Source organism: Eucalyptus grandis, chromosome 8 (assembly GCF_016545825.1).
Source record: "Eucalyptus grandis isolate ANBG69807.140 chromosome 8, ASM1654582v1, whole genome shotgun sequence".
NCBI lineage: Eukaryota > Viridiplantae > Streptophyta > Magnoliopsida > Myrtales > Myrtaceae > Eucalyptus > Eucalyptus grandis.
This window is the reverse complement of record NC_052619.1, coordinates 54,029,822-54,046,132: the sequence shown is the minus strand read 5'-3', so window position 1 is coordinate 54,046,132 and position 16,311 is coordinate 54,029,822. Positions and strand designations below refer to the sequence as shown.

The 16,311-nt window shown below is 38.7% G+C and overlaps 1 long non-coding RNA gene and 1 pseudogene across 1 annotated transcript; both read left to right on the top strand.

The window, feature by feature from the left end:
- Positions 1 to 2,049: 2,049 nt before the first annotated feature.
- Positions 2,050 to 3,832, top strand: LOC104444854. Its single transcript, XR_005545573.1, has 3 exons — positions 2,050 to 2,991; positions 3,080 to 3,169; positions 3,499 to 3,832. It is a non-coding gene; the product is annotated as an uncharacterized LOC104444854 (long non-coding RNA).
- A 5,150-nt stretch (positions 3,833 to 8,982) lies between these two features.
- The window catches only part of LOC120287354, a 69,678-nt pseudogene continuing 62,349 nt past the window's right edge, over positions 8,983 to 16,311 (top strand).

Here is a 16,311-nt window from a genome sequence, read left to right as displayed (position 1 = left end):
TCATCTTGGCTTAGACATGTAAGAATGATCTGATCGGCCTTTGGAATGACAGCCATAAGCTTTTACCTTCTATTTTTGATATGCTGGAATTAATATTAGTGGAAACTGGAAAACTGAAATTCCCTCATCATTTCAAAGCAAAAATTGTCAATTGTGACCATTCAAAGCACATTGAGCAAGAGAACAGTTAAACTTTTGACATTGTACGGTAAGCTGGAGTTTGTACATGACAGTAAAAGCCAAAGTATAGCACTAAAACATTGGGAAAGATATACCATTGTCAAATCTATGAGTTAATAGCGGTAGCCCCAGCTTACCTTTATAGAAAGATCCCGTAAGTTTTTCTCGCTTATTACCAAGAGAAAGAGCGCAGGCAGTCATATAGGACTCTTTTATTGTTCAGCGATTCTCCTTACTAATGTCAAAACCTAAAGCTCCATTCCTAGGTAACCGAAAGTGAATGAAAGAGCTTTTGTCACGGATTAAAACCTACACATTTGACTATATCCTTCATTGTTTGAGGCATAACAAAGTTGAGTTTCATAAGGCATGGTTGTAAGGTTCAAATTTAAAGTACATACCAGCAAGTTCCAATCTCTCACATAAATGACCAACACATAAATTGATAAAAGTAATGCACTTGACTGTAGTAGCACCATAATGTACTTGAATGTAGTAACATAGCATCAATAAGACAACAATGAATTTCTGCTGAGATGACATAGGACAATAAGCAATTTCTTTAAGTTTTAAATATTCATTGACAACAGACTTGGTTAGGAAAGCAGGACCTTTCAAGTACCACATCCACTTCTTATTGGATAGTGAACTCCTCTGCTGACATTATCTCCTAAATTTTTCGAGAAATGGCTGAATCTTCTAAGCAAGCCAGACATTGCATAATTTGAACCTTTTCAAGTTGAAACGATCAGAGGCCTCCCACATGTCATCCCTTTCTGCAAAGTATTTCAAGATGGCAGCACCTTCGATCAACCAAAAGCACCGATATTCAATGACAAACGAAAAAACACTGAGAATTTCAAGATCCTTCAATGCTTGATATTCCGCATTGAAGAATTCAGTAATGCCCAAATATCACAGATGTTACCCACGAGTGCATTCAATTGATTCTTCTGGTCAACATCATCAAAAAGGACAAGAACTCTTTTACTAAAAAGCCTATCTTTAATTGTCTCGATCTCTTCATAAACATTACTTATTTCTGTCAATTTCCTTTTGAGGATATTGGAGATGAGTTATTCTGCAAGAGCTGAATGGCCTTGAGCTCTGAAGTTTAACGGATGTTAGGAAACAAAAAAAAAGAAAAAAAAAAGCAGCAGTTCTCAAAACCATGTGCAAGCTGATTATATACAAGCTAGGCGAAAGTTGTCCTTCCAACACTGTCCATTCCATGAATTCCAACAATCCATGATTCTTGGGTTGTGAGTGCCTATCATACTCATGACTAAGACTACCTTGAACGCCATCTTCACATCGAGAGGTCCATGAACTGGTTTTGGCAGGAGCAACTAAGACTACCTCAAGCACCACTCTAAGAACACACAATTTTTCTCCCAGTCCAGACAAGCCCTTCAGGTGTTTTCTCGAAAAATAACATCTGGTTATGATAAGCAAGTTCTATTGCATAAGAATGAACAGAAAACACATTAAGATGAAATGTAATAATCATTTTTGTGGGCCCAAATAAAGGAAAAATACATGATCAGATTTGCCTAGATAGCCCTTTTACCCCCCAAAACAGATGAATACAGGGCATACCACCCCAAGAATATGAGTGGGAATCCGGTCAACATCAAGTTTCATCCATCATCTGCCTTTCTTCAGTCTCCATCTATACAACTGCCCAAAAACGTAAGAAAAATGTTTGTAAGTTTCTTAAACATTAATATCCATCAGCAACATTAGAAACCGGCAAGAAGCCAGTCATTTGAGATGTCTCCCTTAGCACTTCTTGTCAATCCTTAAACCCAAAAAAGTCATCTAATATAACTTGAGGTGAATGAAAGGCGTCTATTACATATAACTTGATGTTGGAAGTGGCTTTGAAGTTTCGAAATGCCTTCATCTCATTAGATATTCAGGATAGAAGATTTGCCGAAGAGCTTTCCAAGGTGAGAGGATTGCCTACTGATGATGATTGGGATTATGCCCGTAGATTTCTTCCTTTCTTGAAGTTGTTTTATGATGCAACTTTAAAAGTATCGGGCTTTTCTTACGTCACTTGCAATGATATGGCAAAAGATGTCTATGGGATTTATATGATGATTGATAAATATTGTGAGGATGAGGATAGGAGTTTGCAAGAAATAGCCAAGAGAATGAAGATTAAGTTCAATAAGTATTTTGGGAATGTGAACAACATAAATCTCACATGGTTCATTGCATGTATACTTGACCCTCGACATAAGATGGAGTATGTGAAATGGATGATTAATAAAGTGTATGACGGCAATCGGGCAGAAACTTTGTGAGATAGAGTGACAAAATCTTTGACGTTATTATTTGAGCAATATCGCACCGGTACATGCCCCCAAAGCAACATGAGATTAAAGGGGACAAGGACAGTGAACGTTTCAATGTCTCCTGTGGTTGGTGCGGACATTATGACTGCAATGTATCTTAGCCAAACGGGACAAGAATATGTGGAAGAAAAATCTGAATTAGATAAGTATTTAGAAGAAGGATGTGAACGGTATAGCTCCACCTTTGATATATTAAATTGGTGGAAAGTTAATTCTTCTAGATATCCTATCTTATCTTCTATTGCTCGAGATATTTTGGCCGTGCCCATCTCCACTGTAGCATCAGAGTCTGCATGCAGCACCGGGGGTCGAGTACTTGATGTATTTCGTAGCTCTTTGACCCCACTGATGGTAGAAGCTCTTATATGTACTCAAGATTGGCTACGATCTGCACCACTTTCACAATCGATCGAGGAGAACTTAGAAGAACTTGAAAATTTTGAGTCGGGTGAGAAAAAAATAACCATGGAATATTTATATTTTTCAATATTACAATTGATATTTCAATTCTTATTTTCATTGTGAATTTAATGCAGAGTTGTCATCTACGACCATGGACCTGAATTCAATAGCAATTTCTCTTGATGATTGAATGTCGTCTTTAAGCTCGAAGAAAGCTCGAAGAGGTAATTTCTCTTGATGTTTTGATGTCCAAATTGGGTTAAAACCATAATGATTTGATTGAACTTGAGAATCTAGTCTGGGGTTTGAGCAATTTGGATTTTATTCTGTTCCTATGGTGATGTGCCCCTTTCTTCACCTTTGAGGTGGAACTACTTATTTCCCTCTCTTCTTAGATATGTTGAGCTTAAAACAATCCTGCATGTTCATAGAGAGTGACTTTCTTCCTTTTCAAGCAATGATGTAAATAGAAAACACAGAAGCGAAAAGTATATATTGTGACATCAGATTCCTAAGTTGAGATCACTAATTTTATTTCAATTGTTTTGGTCAGGGTATACAAAAGAAAGGAGCAGCATTGTGGTTATTGGGCTTAGCGTGCACACAACTCCTGTGGAGATGCGTGAGAAACTTGCCATTCCCGAGGCAGAATGGCCTTGAGCCATTGGAGAACTCTGTAGTTTGAATCATATAGAAGAAGTGGTTGTAATATAATGGAGATATATGTTGTTGCTTTGTCTCAGCATCGTGGGGTTTTTAGAAGTGACTGAATGGATGTCTAATGTGATTTACTTTTGCTCCTTGCCATGACTATAATTTGGATTCTTGCAATAATTAATTGCCCTATGATACTTGTTTTATGGATGAAAAGCACTAGTTTCCTTTGAGTTATTGTTAATCCGGGATTCTTTCTTCTTCTTTTTCTCTTCTTCTTTGGTGAACAGAATCCCTGTTTCAGAGCTTTGTCAACACTGATTTTTGTTGTACAATGGGGATGCTACACAGCATCTTTTTGAAGTCTCAGCAAGTCTTCATTCTCTTGTCCTTGGAGAAGGACAATTTCCTAGACTAAATGGGTATACTTGTTGAGTGAAATGTGATGAGAGGCATAAGACTATAGTAGAACATTCAAATGAGAAGATAAGTTGTTAGCATACTTTATCACGATTTCATATGCTTATGGCTATATTTATGAATCACTAGTGTAAAAAAAAAACACTTAAAATCGCTACACTACATGTAGGACCAAATATTCCTTCTAGGAACAAATTAAGATTGGAAAAGCTAAAAGCAGGGTAGTTTTTTATCTAGACCAGTTGCCCATGAAATCCAGAAAGTCAAAAGTGAAGCTTTCGCTTCCTTTTGAAACCCAACTAGATTGGAAGCAATGCAAAACTCGAGCCATTTCCAGGCTCAACTGGAACAAGCCCACAAAAGAAACCACATCTCGGGACGCCATCTTCCTTCCAAAGAATTCTCACACAACATTCCGAGTTTCCGTCCTCATCGTCGCTTCTTATCCTCCCTGGTTTCTTCTTGCTTGACTTCTCTTCGAAGAGAAGTCATCTCGCTTCTCATGATGTGATAATTTCAGGAGAGTGAAAGGGTTGTAACAAGGGAAGAATGAAGAGATCTAGCTCAAAGACATAGATGCTCGTTTCTTGAATATAGCACAAAAACTAGAGAGAACGTCAATCAATGCTTCAAGGAGCTTATATAGAAGGTAAGCCGTCCTGAAAAAAAAAAAAAAAAAAAAAAAAAAAAAAAAAAAAAAAAACCGAAAACCGAAACCGAAAAACCGAACCGAACCCAACCCAACCGAATGGTTCGGTTCGGTTCGGTTCGGTTCGGTTCGGAAATTTTCTCTAACGGTTCGGTTCGGTTCGGTTTTCAAAAACCGAACCGAACCGAACCGTTTACACCCCTAGCTTTGGGGACGGCGAAGCGCTCATTGGTGCAGCGAAGAGGAAAGCTTATGGGCTTTTCTGATTCGTCCTTGGCCCATTGTACTTGAGACGCTTTGCAGATTGATGGGGCTAAAGCCCATAGAAAAAGATGCCTGGCCTTTGATTGGTTGTCCAAGCTCACGTTCTGATGGGGGAGCACTACGATTGGGAGGTAAATAAATTAGTGGGATTCAAATTCCAAAAGAAGAAAATAAGAATTAGTGGAATTCTAAAGAGATGGGGAGCAGTTGAGTCGCTTTCGGTGTCTAAAACATAATATTAAAAGAAACTCTTCTGGTTCTTTTTGTATTATTGAATTTTAATTTATTCGCTTTTTGTGGGATTACTTTATACTTAACTTACTGTAAATATATCTTCAATTGGATTTTTTGACAACACTTGTCTTCGTAAATGCCCACACACTTGCCCCCATATTGTAGGAATGGCACTACACAAGGCACACTCACGTCTTTGCCTGTACATATCACAACTCTCTCTCTCTCTCTCTCTCTATCTATCAAGGTATTATCTATGCATGTAAACCCAACTTGTGCATCAGTAGATCGGGTGAATTTTCCATAGGGCCCACCTTATCCATTGGTATACATGAGTTTGGATTTTATTTAATTTTTTGATCGAAAGGAATTTTTTTGTTTGTTTGTCATAATCAAATATGAGAAGAAGGTATAAAGCTTCAAAGCAAATAAATCCCAAAAAAGCTGCAATGTAAAACAAAATCTAGAAATCAAAAGAGTACAGCTTACAATTATAAGCATGCTCATATACCAAAAGACTCTAGTCACATCCTTCCAAAACCCTAAAAACCCCATGCCCCTGGTAATTTTGAATGACCTCCTCAAAGTTGCTGGCAATTGCATGAGTGATGTGAATGCACCAACACTGGCAAGACCTTTGGATTTCAATCGGTACAAATGTTGATTGATATGAACCTTGGGGAGCCAAAGAGGAGAAATAAAATCTCACTAGATTTGGAGGTGTAGAATTGTTCCATTTCGAAATTCTTAAGTTCTTAGATCTTTCTAGACATAGATATGAATTTGATAAAAAGAAAGTTCAAGATTAAAGTTATTAATCTTGAAAACTTGGTGAGTCACAAAAGACTCTTGGAAAATATCAAATTTATGGAATTGAGATCAATGGAAGATCAATTTTGTCTTCCAATAGCTTTAGGTTTAATTATACTCCATTAAAATTTTGTGTTAGTAAAACAAGTGTCCAAAAGTTTCATTGCAAATTCTTTCAAAATCAGACTCCTTCCATTTGAATTGAAATTGAGCTTCCTCCATTAGCTAAAGCTTGGGGAAGAAGAGAAAATAAGTAGAATCCCACTACCTAACTCCTACTCTTTTAGAGGAAAAGAAAGACTTCTCATATTAGCTGTGGGCCTTAACTATCAAGAACTTTGTTCATGAGGAAGATTAAGGAACTACAAAGGAAGATTTTTTGAATGATTTTTTTGGAGGTCATTGAACTAAAAAGCCAAAGGATTGGGTGAATATTCCGAGAGAGAGAGAGAGAGTCATGGGCTAGTTTTGCTGCAAAATTAGTTAGTAAGGATGCTTCCTCGAAGCATCCTCTAGCTCGTCAAAGTCGACAATCATTTATGTTTCTTGACGCAAAAAATCACTGCACTAGAAATTTTGGGATGAGAATCTACTTTTGCCCCCCAAATAATTCATTCAAAGTCAAGTCAACAAAAGCAAACATCAAACTTCCAACCAAGTCTGTTTTCCCCCATCTTAATTAAGGTGAACTCCGATTGATCTAATTTGATGGGCTGATTAGGGCCAGGCCCGAATTGACACTGAAGCATAAAGCCTAGTGGAATTATCTGGCTTGATTTTCGTCAAAAGCACTCTCCTCACAATCGATCGAATTAAAAAAAAAAAGATTATGTTTATTTCAAGGGGTAACCATCCTTCACATTTAACCTTTGTTAGTGTCTATGAATTGCTCATCACCAAGCATTGTAGTTAGACATAAATCCATGCTTTGTGCTAATTATTATACAAAATACTATTAAGATAGAGTACACATAATCCATGTGTGAGTACAGTCTTATGTCAAAGTATGGAAAAATTTATTCATGAGTGCCGTATTAAAACTTTGAGCCACTAACAATTGTGTGAGTACAATCTTATGTCAACGTATGGAAATATTTATTCATGAGTGTCGTATTAAAACTTTGAGCCACTAACAAGTGTAGTAAATAAGCTCCCGAACTTGATGTGACCATCCAATTCAATTAGCATTTCCAAATCATCAATCGAACTCAGAAGCTTCTCTGATGACTAGCATTACTTCAGTGAAGCCTCTCCAATGACTATAACGGTAGAAAAAGAAAAAAATTGACTCTCCCTTCTATCTCAAGTTTGAAAGTTCTTTATTTCTCTCGGTTAATGTTTGTATATTATCAATTACAAAAGAAAAGAAAGATGCAAAAATATAAGAACTTGCAAACTGCGTGAGACTATTCAATGTTAAAATTTTAGAATTGGAAATTTTTTTGCCACATTTCTATTTATTTGAAATTAAACGATTTATGTCATTATTTTAAATTTACCTAAACAATGCATAAATGTCAGACTAAGTCCATTTGCAACTGGATATATTTTTAAAATTTAATTAAGAACTGTTACACCTTGTCTTCAACTCCTATCAATCCAATTAAGAGCTGTGCTTTACCCGAAAAACAAACTGGACATGTGTTTATCGATGAAGAGTATTTGTCATCTTCACATTGCAATTTTGAGAAGATTATTGCCGTAGAGGTGATGCCAAGAGTGCTGAGATTTTTCACACTGTTTATAACAAGTAGTTCTTCCTATACGGTGTGATGAAGTCAATGTTCTCTTTCATGAAGCATTGGGATTGACCAGCTTCAGATTCAGCAATAAGAAGCAGCAATTTATAAGAAAATCTCCGATAAATGACCATAGTGTAAATCGACAAAATAATGCACTTGGAAGTCAGAAAATTTGACTTGACCTCACTGGCTCCAAATGTACTTATGAATAGTTCATAAATTTGAGACCAAGTGACTCAACTCAAAATATTATAAGTATATTTATCTTTAAAATAAAAACCAAAAACTATTGCATCCAGTACAACCCAAGAAGTGATAGCAAGTCGCCTTCTCAAACCCTCTCTCAACCCAAGAAGAATCCTTTCTATAATTTGCTCTTAAGCTCAATTTAGACAGGCTCTAGGATTTGGTACGTCAGTTTTGAGGTTGGATGGTGAAATTTGTATTGTGAATTCGGGGGATTAGGCATTTCGAGGTTGGGGGAATACTATATTGTGTTGTGGAGCTATAGCGCCTGATTGACTAGGGGGAAACTTTAGCTAAATGATCTCTCTCACTGTAGTTTATCGAGTTAGGATCAATGCTGCACCTAGAATGTTATCAGATTTGTCAAGTTTCCTTACATTTGTCCAATACAAATATTCTTATGCCGTTTTAACTTTGGGGATAAAACTTGTTGAGCAACTCACAGTGATTGAATATCAACTTTTCATCTTCTCTCCAGTGCACTATTGCCTGTGGGTTTTAGGGGCCTAGCTTTATGGGAAAGAGGAGCCTTATGTTGTTTATTTATTCCTCTTTCATTGCATTGCACTATTTATACAGTTCTTCAAGTTCACGAAGACGAAGGCAAAAATATACTAAAATATTGTTTTGATGGATGTTTCCTCAAAGTGATTTCCTTGCTTGATTTGTCTAAATAGCTTGCAAGCTGACGTAAGAACTTGCTTCATTGCTTGTAATTGAATGAGCTTGTGACCGCATTTTCAATCAGAAAATTTCTTAACTAGTAAATGCAGAACTTAAGAGTGAGGTCTTGGGCTCACAACACGATATTGGTGGAGTATGCATCTGTCGTAAGTGCATCTGTTGTAAGTGTTCTTTATAAAATTTTTTGCATTTACTTAAAACTTATTATTACCTATCGGGTTTCACTGTTTCAAAACAATAAAATTGTAATTATATATATCCAAAGCATTTTTTTTTTGTAGGTTTACATGTCACATTAGATAGAACTTTTTAGTTGGACGTGGTTCTATTTGTCATGGAAAGACTAAGGTAATTCAATATGTTTTAACTTGACATTGTTGCTAAGATCGTGTGAAGAATAGATCATGATTACTAAATGGTCAATTCTTGAGATATATTTTTTAGGGAAAACTTTTTTCAAAATTTCTGGTGTTCTGAGGGTGGAAAATGTGGTCAAAGAAATTTTCCAGTCCTTCTTGGGAAAATCCAATCTTTTTTCACGTTAGGACTTCTTTCTCATGTCCTTCCTTCAGAGCTTCATTTCCTCCTTCCTTCCGCCTCTTGGTCTTCGTCAAGGAGCTCTTCGGCAGGACCAAGGGTTTGCTCTACGCGATCTCTGATGCTGCCATCTCGTCCTCCTCCAATGCCGTCACAAGCACTGCGGTCGCTAAGCAGAACGGCGATTGGCTCTCCGGTATCACCAATTACATGGAGAGCGCTCTAAAGGAGCGCAGAATCAACATTTGGAGCTAATGGCAGCAGATTGTGGTCTTTAGCTACTATTCCTTTTAATAGTGATTAGCTTGTGATTGATTGGCCGATGTTGAAGCATTGTCTTGAGGATGGCGAATTGCAGATTTAAAAAGGAAGCATGAATGACTGGATAATGTTTGCCTACTAATCTTGAGATTTGAAAATTGGAAGAAAACAAGTTAGGCTACTAATCTTGAGTTTTTTTTTTTGTTTAATTATTTATGATTTTAGGGCATAATGACTTCCCAAAGCTCTTTGGGGGTCCAAAGCCCATTGGGCCAAAATAATGGTGTTTGGGAAAAAATTTTGAAAATAACTTAATGGCAAAGCTAGCATTTTTAAGGCTGAAAGCCCAAGGCAGGTGAGGACCTGCCTTGGGCTTTCAGCTTTCTCAGCATGCCCACGCAACATTGTTCATTTTTTTTCCGAAATTGTCCTCATGAATTTTTTGTTTTTCCGGATGTGTGCCCTTGTATGAGCACTGTTCATCTTCTCTGAGCCAACGACTGCTAGAGGGACGCCGCGACCTAGGCGATCGTCATTGGAGAGTCGGGCGACCTCCGCGAGTCGTAGATCTGGTTGCGACCAGATGCGGTTGCCGGCGACCGTTGCTTGCCGCACCGCGACCTCCGCACGAAGCTCACCGGGGCCGCGCGACCCATCTGGTCGCAAGTCTGGTCGCGACTAGATCTGGTGCCGAGGCTTGAATGGCAACCAGATCTAGGTCGCGCGAGCTCGCCGCCCGGATCTGCGTTGCGGCGATGTTGTGCGACCTCCTGTGACCTCGCTGCCCCAGATCCGCGGTGGCGAGGCCCTTTCGTGACCTCGACACCCTGGATCTAAGTCGCCGGAGGTCGAGGTGGCGTTGCGTGACCCGTGCGACGTCGCTGCCCTAGATCTGGGGTCACTGGAGGTCGAGGCAGCGTCGCGTGATGAGCGCGACCTCGCCGCCCTAGATCTAGGGTCGCCGAAGGTTGCCGGTGGCTGTTGCCCTTGTTGGTCAATTTTTATTTTCTTTTGATAATTTTTTTTTACCACAAAACTCCTTTGTAAATGTAATTCCCCAAACACCATTTTGCTCAAAGTATTTCACAAAAGACTTTCAAAGTACAATTTACCAAACACGGTTTGCATTTTGGAAAATACATTTAACTCAAAGGTCTTTGTATTTTCCTAAAGACTTTATTCAAAAGTGGTTCCTAAACGCACCCAATATTAAGAAGGATGAAATTCCTTTTTTGGATAATGTTTGCCTTCTCTATGGAGAATAAATCAACTTGTCTTTTTTTCTTCTACGAGGAATTTAGGCGAAGGAATAAATTTTAGTGTCACTTTACGGATCAATTTACTCACGGATTAGAATAGTTGAAACTCAACAATCCAAACTTTATATAGTAAGCCCACATCTTTATGATTCCAATAGTATTTTGCGCTTCGGCTCAATAGATCTCGGCCAGGGCACAAGGAGGCACAGGCACGGAGTCTAATGTTCGGCCTTGATGGACTTGGGCCCGAGCCCGGCCTATAGACCCGGGTTTGCAGAGGCTGGGCTAGAGACCAAACATGGGAAATGCATGTTTATTTAGAAAAGAAAAAAAAGAAGATATTTTCCTTTCAACTCTCAGTCAAATACCAGAAAATATTGTCACTTTTATTAAAAAAATGACTTTCAAATATGTCACACTTTCTGTGAAGCATGCGGGGGACTTAGTAGCTTTTGAACTGGTTATTAATGTTTTTTGACTTCAGAGAAGGGATTCGAGGTAATTGAATTAATAGCTGATATTCAACACTGCTTATAGGCATATAATTGTGTCGTAGTGGCCTACCAATTTGCGATGCTTGTGATGGCTTTATGTTTGAATTTCATCTACTAGTTTGTCTCTATTTCAAACAATGTGTGCGTGTGTATATCATTTGTAGGCATATGTTGGGGGTGGCCAAGGACCTTAGTGCCACGGTTATAGCTTTCAAAGGTACTCAAGAATGTAGGTATGCATGTTAACTTTTGCAGTTCCTCCCCTTATAATTGACATGCAAAGGATTTGATGAAAATTTAAGCTAAGAAGAGCGGCCTCTGGTGAATGGGTACACAGGGCACACAGGTCTACTGTCCATAAGAAGGGAAAAGGGTGAATCATTTCCGCCGAGACAGACAGGAAAATCATGTGCTTGTAATATTAGATGGAGTAACGAGGCGTAACAGGCTGCATCAGATCACCAATCATTAGATGGATCAGGATTCCTGCTCCCAAGAATTCATTCTACCTTAAAAACCAAAAACTATGGAAAAAACAAAAACAATAGCATGTTCGTTTTCAAACAGGAAACGAAGAAGAAGAAGATTATCTTATGCACTGAAGATCGGATTGGTTAGTTCAGAATTATTAGGTGTTTGCTAATAAGAACATACAGAACTAAATGAGAGTGAAAAGGAACATAGTAGTCGGCTCCTTCAGTGAAAGATATCAAGCCTGTGCGATATCTATTTAAATCTGTAATTACCACGTGCTTGAGATATGCAGGGCCAACGTGTGTACCCCCTAAAACATGTCTAGCTAAGCTCTGCTTTTGCTTTGCTTAATTCTTGCTTCTGCCTTGATTCAAACATTTTAGTTTATCCAAAAGGTTACTAAGGTGGCGTCAGCCTTGATTCACAAACAGTCAAGATCGATCATTACACATTTGGAATTTACCTCCTCACTCCAGCTCTTTTACTGATTTTACCCATTTATCATGATTCACCTGCAGTGGCCAGAACTCTCTTCGCACCCTTCTTTGAAACCAATTCGCTCTCCCATTTCCTCTATGAAGCCTCTAGTAAATGGATGCATCTCTTAAGCCAGGACTTGGCTTGTTCATCCTTTTCCACCTCATGTAGATGGTCCAGCAAATCCTTCCAACCTGCATCTGTCCTGAACGTTGAAGGAAGCTGCCTACAGAGGGTGATCATCTCCAAAAGGCACTCTGAAGCACTGACGTGAACCTAAATTTGAAAATGTATCAAATAGATTATTGATCCGCTGTGCAAGATGAATATCTAAATTGCATTTGCAGAGAGGATCTAAGACAATCTAGGACTCTTAAGACCGTGTCAACTAATCAATGCCATATATAAACTTGCTCTTGCTCGCACATACAAGAAATGGCTGTGTTGACTAAAATATAAAATCCTTGGGATGGTATCAACTGATACCTCTGGTTTGGATGATCTACTTAGTAAGAGAGTAAACCAAGTACAAGGTAATTGCCTCAAGTGCATCGAGTCAGAAAAACATCATCTGAACGCAACAGTCTGATTAATGCAGAGCCCACATCAGGAGAACCATCGAAACTTCAAAGATTTAAGGAAAAGAAAAATTCGGCTTCTTCACATTGCGAAGGCAATGTGTGCTATCTAAACTCTGGAACTCTTAATGGATAACTTAATGAAACTCTTATTTACTGGAGTAATGTCGCCTAGATATATGCATGAGACTTAATAATGGTAGAATCCTACATCCACGTGAAAACCACATAAGATCAGATTGTTTTGAAGAAAATGAAGACGAAGGCGACTTCCACCACAAAGGGGAAAGTGAAGACATACCTGCGCTATCTTAACTGTGGCTATGCAGTCCGCCACATTTGGTAACACCGAAGAAAACAGTTTACAATTGCAAAGGAAAAACAGATGATCAGAATCCACATGAGCAATTTGGAGAACAGAATGACAACTGATTCCAAAGCCGGCAAGTGCAACATGTCTGTCATAATAAAAGAAAGCTATTATCCTTAGCCAAAGTTAGAGATATCATCCTTTAGTTACACTGTTTCTCAGCAATATTATTAGAAAGTGGATACTAATTACCTCATGAAACAAAGATACTGTATTTGCATGTTGGGAAGCTAGCTGAGAATCAAGCAAAATGTCATGAATCCTTGAGCAGAGTCCCTTAATTGATAGAAAAGCCGATCCTTTGACTGCATAATGAAACAGTTAATAGAAACACTTTTCATGCAGCAATCACCTAAGAAAAATTTGGTTATGAAGATACCGGTCCATGACAGCTCAGGTAAGAGGAAGACAATCCAGAGGTGCTTCAAGTTATTTTTCTCTTCGACAATATCATCAATACATGCCACGTGGAATCATTACACCTTCTCTTCAACTCATGTGAATCCAACTTAAGAGCAATGCTCTACCCGAAAAACAAACTGGACATGCATTAATCGATGTAGAGTATTTATCTTCTTGACATTGCATTTTTTAGAAGGTTATTGTCGTAGAGGTGATGCCCTCGGTGCTGAGATATTTCACACTTTTTATAACAAATATTTATCCTATACAGTGTGATGAAGTTAACGTTCTCCTGCGTGAAGCATGGGCATCGAACAACTTCAGATTTAGTAATATGAGGCAACAATTATAAGGATTCCTCCAATAAATCACCATATAGTAAATTGACAAGATAATGCACTTAGAAGTTATACAAATTGACTCGACCTCATTGCGTAAGTTAATTAGCAATCAAAGCCACCGAAACATCCTAACCAAACCAAATTAAAACAAAGAAGATCTGAATAAGGGTATATAGAATTATAAAACCATATAAGAAGTCAACATGCGAAGTGCACATGAAGGGAAAATTTGCATAAACCTCAGAGTAATTCATATCTGTAACAGAATAGAAGGCGCTTCTTATCAGAAAAAAGTACTCAACAGAGCAGGTATCCATTGTTTTCTCTCTTGCAGAAACTTGCCAAGTTCGATCAAGCAACTCCATAACGTGCTGAATTTCCAAATCACCTATGGTAAAGTATGCCTATCCGTTTTAATTTCTTTGACGTCGATACATTAGGAAACTTCAGGACTGAGTTGTCGGTGGAGATCCATAAATTTTCCAACAAATTCGGTCAACCGGATTACCACAATGATGTAAATGAAAAGCCATTAGTTTCCTCAAGCCACTCAGACCACCCAATTTGCCTAGTTGATGAGTTTGTTCAGCACCAAAGTTCTAAGACTTCCAGATTCTCAAGGCCTGGAATTTCTGACTGCAGAATACTCAATTAAGGCAGGAGTCCATGTCAAGCACAGAGAATTTGTAGACTCTTCAATCCTTGACATTCAAGCATATGCTTTATTGAGGTCATGCATCAATCCCTTTGTAGGCAGAAATCCATGTCAGACTATTTTCCCTCTAGCAAGTTAGTCGACATAACTTCCCTAAAAAATCATGCACCCCTTTGCCAATTAGTCGGGGGTTCACACCAGTTGTTCTTACAATACTTTCTGTTCGTTTGAAGTCCTCTGAGAGGAGGTACTGACCGAGTTATCCAGCGTTAGATTCATCTACCAGTAAGAACACTTTTGAGGGACATCTTATCCTTGTTTCGTCATTCTATTCAAAATCATTTCTCCGTTCGCGCTGCTCCATGGTTTTATGGCGGTATCATTATTTGGATTGCCCTCTCCGGTGATATTACTTGCTGCTTTCACTCTTCTCTGGAAGAGATCTTGGAACAGAACGGCAAAAACAACGATGGTAGCAGCCATCACCACACACAGGGCAACCTCAAGTGAGTCAATCGTTTTGCGCTAGTACGAGTGGCCAACCTCAGCAGAAACAACAATCGTTGAGCTGCATGAGGATTGGGGGTGATCCGACTTGGCCTCCCTGCTTTGCGATTTTCTTTTTCCCTTATAAATAAAAAAAAGATGTTAGAAGAGATGATCAATACGATTTATCCATTTTTGTTGTGACATAAAGTGTTATATCCATTACAAAATATCTTATTTGAGTCATAACCACTCGATCCATTAGTAAGTGTATGAGTCCACTAAACTATTGCCCTACAAAGTAAGCCCTCAAAGTCTTTAATTCAAGGGAGCTGAACAGAAGATAGAGTATTTACATTTGATCTCTAAAAAAGTAAAAACTATTGAATCCACTTCCATATAAGCTTCAACGAATATTCAAGAATTGATACGTCATGGCAAGTTGCGTTCTCAAAGTCTCTCTCAGCATGAGAGATGGGGGGTTCCATAATCCATAATTAAGCTCAGCTCGCTTGCCACATATGTTGAATCATATTCTTTTCGAATTCAAAGAAAAGTTTTGCATAATTCTAGCTTGAGATTGATCCGAGCTTGGAATCGAAAATATCTAACTCAAGCTTCTTGTGATCATAATAGAGTAATCGCATTTTTATATACCTCCACCAATATCCATGAATGGATAAGTAACATTGACTTAATTGAACCATGCCGAGTCGAAGTGCCCATTCGAAAGACATCAAAGGAACCGCTAAACGAGGAGAGAGGGAGAACGCAAACTTGTCCGGGAGCACGTCTCATCTTAGCTAAACTTCTTGCATTGCCCTCACGGAAACGACAAAATCACCAAACGTGACACCGAATATGCCCGCCGACAGAGCAAGTGCTCGAGGGCAAATTAGGAAAATCAGCAAATCCATCGTCCCCCTCCTTCCTTTCCCCCCAAGTCGCCGAAGCTTTCGATTGCTATCCGTCGCGAAAATCACTGTAGAGTCTACAAACTTACGAGACCAAAGACCGCAATCGACCTCTCCATCTCGCCGGGCGATCGCGCCATTTGATCGAGTGTGATCGTTGTGCGTATATGGAAAGGTACGGAGATTGAATTTTTTTTTTTGTTGTGTGATGTCATTTTTTTTTTCCCTTGACGATGATGTTCGATCTGTCCCTCATACAGAATAATGAGGAGCGGGACAGGTCCTGGTTGAGGGTGATGGTTGGTCTGAAAATGCTCCATTGCAATTCGTGTTCATGTAATCAATTATGGTTGCGATCCTTGACTTGATTTGGATTGAGAGTCTGGATCATGAAAAGGTTCATGTGGACATACTT